This window comes from Cnephaeus nilssonii (assembly GCF_951640355.1).
Source record: "Cnephaeus nilssonii genome assembly, chromosome: 16".
Lineage (NCBI taxonomy): Eukaryota > Metazoa > Chordata > Mammalia > Chiroptera > Vespertilionidae > Cnephaeus > Cnephaeus nilssonii.
This window is the reverse complement of record NC_137087.1, coordinates 51,629,338-51,635,211: the sequence shown is the minus strand read 5'-3', so window position 1 is coordinate 51,635,211 and position 5,874 is coordinate 51,629,338. Positions and strand designations below refer to the sequence as shown.

Genomic DNA, 5,874 nt, shown 5'->3' with positions numbered 1-5,874 from the left:
AGTCATAACAGGACAGGCTGTTCCTTTTGGCTGCTCTATTCAAGCTATTCTTCAATCTCAAAAGTTTAAAAATACATGTCTGTGTCCCAGAGGAGTCATCATCTATGGCTTGGTACACCAACTTATGGTTTAGAAACAGGAAACAGCTTGACTCACCTATTTCTCCATTGGGTTTTTAATACAACATTTCCCAACATAAACTTCTTTCAAATTAACGTCCCCAGGTTATTTCCAATGGATATGAGTACAACAGGCTACCATTAACATCTAATGGGTTTTGCTTAGAGATAGAAGTAGTATAAATGTATTAAGGGAAGGGAATCATGTCTTAATCCTGGTAGAATCCTTAGATCCCAGCTCAATACGTGTCTTAGAGTAAGTGATCAATACATATTTATTAAATTAGATGTAATTGCTTTTAAAAATATATATATTTTTTATTGATTTTAGAGAGGAAGGGAGAGGGAAAAATAGCAACATCAATGATGAGAGAGAATCATCATTGACCTTTTGTATATCTTCTTTAGAGAAATGTCTGTTCTCATTTTTAAAAATTGGGTTGTTTTGTGTGTTTTTTTTGCTGTTGAGTTGTATGAGTTATTTATATGGTTTGCAAATATTTTTCCCATTTCTTAGTTGTCTTTTAACTTACTTTATTTTTTTAAAATGGATAGAATGAATATTTTATTGTCCTTTATAATCTGATGGTAGTTGAGTACATAGTTTCTATACCTTATCTATTTTCTTTTTTTTTGTAAATAAAAAAAAATTACAGGAGCCAATGGCTGGTTAACATGATTAAATTAATTCATTGATGGTGGCTTCAAGTTATGCCTTATTAGCTCCAGAAAACTCACCCATCTTTTATCCTTTTTTAAAAAACTGGAAAATTGCCATGCATTTAACATCGCACTCTGCAGCAACATCCTGACAGTCATCTACATATACTTCAAGGAGACCACATTGGAATACCTTTCAGAGAGGGAATGAAGGAAGGGCTTGATCATTTTGCAAGGCCCACACCACGTGGTGGAAAAGTCAACTATTACAAGTTTACCTCATGCACTGTTCAAGGCTTCCTGAAAAGCATCCTTGCTCTGGATCTGCTGTACCATCTTGGTGGCTTAGGTCTGACCAGTGACTGTCAGAAGCAATGGAAGTGAATGAAATGTGGCAGAATGAGCTTCTAAATTTTTTTAAATGGTTGCTTTTGCTATGCAGACGCTTTTTAGTTTGATGTAGTCTCACTTGTTTATTTTGCTGTATTTGCTTATGCTTTAGGTGTTACAGCCAAAAATTATTACCAAGACTCATGTCAAGAAGCTTTATCTTTATGTTTTCTTCTAGGAGTTTCAAGGTTTCAGATCTTACATTTTAAGTTTTTAATCCATTTTGAGTTAATTGTTGTCATTGGTAAAAGATAGGGGTCCATATAAACGAATGAAACTGGACCCCTATCTTTCACCAATGACAACAATTAACTCAAAATGGATTAAAAATTTAAACATTTGTAAAAGGATCCCAGCATCATTTATTAGAGACTCTTTTTTTTTTTCCATTGAGTATTCCTGGCTCCTTTTACAAATGTTAGTTTACTATATATGCTTGGATTTATTTCTGGACTCTCATTCTCTTCCACTAGTCTATTTCTCTGTTTTTATGCCAGTACCATACTGTTTTGATTACTACAGCTTGATAGTATAGCTTGAAATCAGGAAGTGTGATGTCTCCTGCTTTGATGTTGTATTTTAGGATTTCTGTGACTATTTAGGGTATTTTGTAATTCTATATAAATTTGAAAAAAATTTCTTTTACTTCCATTAAAAATTCCATTAGAATCTGGATAGGGAGTACATTGAACATTGTGACTAAGAGCCGTTAAAGACCAGGGATGTCCTTGTTCTTTGATGCTAAAACTGCACTGTGGAATTAAAATAAGAAACATATACTTCCGAAGGAAGGGGCTACCAACATTGACATTCAGGTGAGATTTCCTGTGCTTAGACTTGTTCCTTACTCAGTGCCTTTGGTAGGAATTCCTAGAAGCACAGCAGGAGACATACTTCCTCTGCAAGTGATTTTTGAGTGAGTTCTCTCAGATATCGTCTTTTAAATTTTTTAATTTTTTAATTAAATTTATTAGGAGAAGGTATGGTCTCTATAGGAGTAAGGGAAGCAGGATAGGAATTCAGAAGAACCTGGACAAGGGTGTGTGAGACTTACTTCAGTATGATGATGGTATAGGGCAGTGGTTGGCAAACTGCGGCTCGCGAGCCCCATGCGGCTCTTTGGCCCTTTGAATGTGACTCTTCCACAAAATACCACGTGCGGGCGCGCACGTACAGTGCGATTGAAACTTCGTGGCCCATGCGCAGAAGTCCGTTTTCGGCTCTCAAAAGAAATTTCAATCGTGTACTGTTGATATTTGGCTCTGTTGACTAATGAGTTTGCCGACCACTGGTATAGGTGGTTCTGGAGCATGAGTAGCACCCCAGAGTTGCCTCAGGGGGATTTAAGGGGGCCAGCCTTTAATACCCCATATTATTCAGTCATTGGCTGAAGGCTTCTCCCACTCCTTCCTGAGGGACTGTGCCTTGAGTAAACTCCAAGGCATCTCCAGGGAAGTTGTTCTAGTTAATGAGGATCATTCTTTAAAAAAGGGTGGCAGCTGACATTCACATTTGGGGGCTGGGAGGAAGGTGAGTGTACCAGCCCAAAAAAGGAATCAGGGTAGGGCACCAACAACTTCTGCTATCATAATGGTATATCGTAAATGTGTGGATGCTGAGGATAGTCATTTGGTTGCAGAGTCACATTGACAGTGGACTAATTTTGAGCACACACACACACACACACATTTGTGGCTATATTCCTGCTGTAGGAGATTGTGGGTGGGGCTGCCTGCCTCACTATGGTACATGATTAGTAGTATTGTATATAAATTATTTCAACAGGAAAAATGAAATTATTTTCATAAAGCAACAAAAGTATTTTAATCCTTGGAATTCTTGTAAGGCATCCCAATGATTTTCACAATAGCTATACCTTTTTTTTTTTAAACATTTTTTTGAGACACCCTGTATATAGAACAAACATACTTTTTATTTTTAAACCTCACCCAAGGATATTTTCCCACTGATTTTTAGAGAGAGTGGATAGGAGGGGGGAGGGGGATAAAGAAACATCGATGTCAGAGAGACACATCAGGGGCTGGGAAACCTGCAACCAAGGTACTTGCCTTTGACCTGGAATTGAACCCACAGCCTTTTGGTCCTTGGCTCAGTGCTCTAACCACTGTGCAACTGGCCAGGGTCATAATAGCCATATCTTTTAAAGAAACATTAGGTTGACATTTATTGTTTAAAGTCAAAGTGACTATAGGAAACAATAGAGGTTACAATGGACCCTAGCTCTTACTCTATATGTTGTCACAGGCATTTCTGAGCAGACAATGAAAACAAGGACAGTCCATAGTTCTTAGCTAAGACTGGCTCCACTTAATTAACGGGAGTGCATCATTGTGTAGAATGGCAGCTCCTAAGGAGAACCGATGAGACACCTTTCATTTACAGGGAAAGGTAAAACTGGGCCATAATGGAAGCATAGCTAGGAAATAGAAATGGAACTTCCTGATAATTCTAAACTGACCCATTCCAGACTTAGGGGCATACATCCTTTCTGGCTGTTTCTTCCTGTGTCAGTGGAAACATCCAGAGACCTTCTTTAGCAGATTGTGTAGGTTTTTAAAACAGTGTTCATCATTAGGTTATAGTGTCTACAATAGAGCAATGTGGGCAGGAGATTAGGGCATGACGACCCATCTCTGCTGGTTTGGGGTTGGAGGCAGGTTGTGAATTGCTTATGAGATAAGCTGCTGTCCTTTGTAATTACTTTGGGGAAGGGGAAGCTGTTCTGGTCTTTCTAAATTAGAAAGGAGCTCAAGTGACATAAGGAAGGTTATTGCTTTTCATTTACAAACTAGAGGCTGGGTGAATGACGTTTGTGCATTGGGGTTGGGGGATCCACTCAGCTTGGCCTGCATCCTTTGGCAGTCCGGGAGCCCTCAGGAAATGTCTAACTGACGGCCTAAGCCACAGTCGAATATCCTTAGTGCTGCTGCGCAGGTGGGCCACTGCGCTAGCCAGCCATCATCAGCTTGGCTTGTGGCTGAGCAGTGCTCCCCCTGTGGGAGCGCACTGACCACTAGGGGGCAGCTCCTGCATTGAGCGTCTGCCCCCTGGGAGTCAGTGCGCATCATAGTGACCAGTGGTTCTGTAATTTGGTTGATTTGCATATTACCCTTTTATTATATAGGATAGTTACTCCAAAGAATGAAAGACTGAGTTTTCTACATTGAGTAAGTGGCAAGAAATCTTGGGAGCAGCTGATAGCTGAGGCATCATTATTGTGTTCATGTGCAAAGGATGAAACTTAAGTAGATGAACATTTATTTTTATAAAGGCAACATATTCCTACCATCCTGTACTTAAAACCAATTGCCTCATGATAAAGTCTTTTATGAGATTGCAGAGGCAAGCCAGGACTGAACCTGCCCACAGGTAAATGACTTTATTTACCTTTTAGGTAAATGACTTTATTTCTCCCCTCTTATAAATGCTGGGCATAGCCAATGTGAGAAGGGCATGTTGTACTAATGTTCCAGTGAAGAGATGGATTTGAAATGGGTAGGATAGGCACTTGCTGGCTTTAAACTTGATCACTAATCATGGTAGAGTCATGATTTGCATCCCAACCTCAACCCAAGAGAAAATATATTTCTTTCCTTTTACTTTCTACAATGAACTTGCATTACTTTTTTAAAAAATTAAGTTAATTGAGGTAACATTGGTTAATAACATTATACAAATTTCCTGTATATGACATTATAATTTGATATCTGTATACTCTCTTGATTGAACACCACCCAAAGTCTAGTTTTCTGCTGTTACCATATAACTGGCCCTCTTGTATATTATTTGAGATCAAACAACCTGTTGATGGGAGGCAGATCCAGGACCTCATGACTCACCTCCTGCCTCCCAGGGCTTTCTGCTACACTTGGAATCAGAAGACTTGACCCATGGCTATTGACGAAGAAAATCCAGAGCTGGACAGTAGTTAAAGCAGTAAAAATAGATTTTACTCTGGAACTATTGCAATAGGGGAAAAGTGACCTCAGTCTAGAACTGGGCTCTGTTCTGAATGCAGCCTGGGCAAGTGAGAATTTCAGCCAAGGAACAGGGGGGGTGTCAATGGATGGAGAATTACTAAGAGGAAACATTGGCGTAAGGGGAATTCTGGCTAAACTGACTGGACATGTCGGGGGAGGGATCAGATGTCACCTAGGGGATGATGGGAAGGGAATTTGATCAGATATCAAACCTGGGGACATGGCAAAACCAACTTGATGGGATTCTTGCTGAAACTGGACTCTATAAGAATGGATTTGGAAGCCCACGTTCAGGCCTTAACTAAAGTTTGGTCAAGGGAGGAATTTGCAACCCATCTCTATAAATTTCCATAATCATTTTCACATCTTCATTTTCACATCTTGCTTTTACCTATCTCATTGGGAGAGATAAGAGATATATGTAGAAACTTTGGAAACGGTAAGCCACTATTTAAATACAGCAGGTCCTTGAATAATATCATTTTGTAATAATATTGTTTAGATGCCCTGGGAACTTAACTCTTGTTTATATTAATCAGCATATGGTAAAACTGGTTTCATTTTAAGTCATTTTGCTTAAAGTAACAGAACCTATTAGGATGTTAAGTGAGGACTTACTGTATAAGGACACTCAAAGAGCCATTTCCACAGTACCATGCTGCCTCCCAGACTTCGGAAAAACACCCCCTCTGCCATGTTCATCC

General features: G+C 39.3%; 1 pseudogene across 1 annotated transcript; it reads right to left on the bottom strand.

Moving 5' to 3' along the window:
• Positions 1-798: 798 nt before the first annotated feature.
• LOC307112766 (thioredoxin-like) lies at positions 799-1,115 on the bottom strand (annotated as a pseudogene). Its single transcript has one exon. The product of its transcript is annotated as a thioredoxin-like (transcript).
• Positions 1,116-5,874: the final 4,759 nt, after the last annotated feature.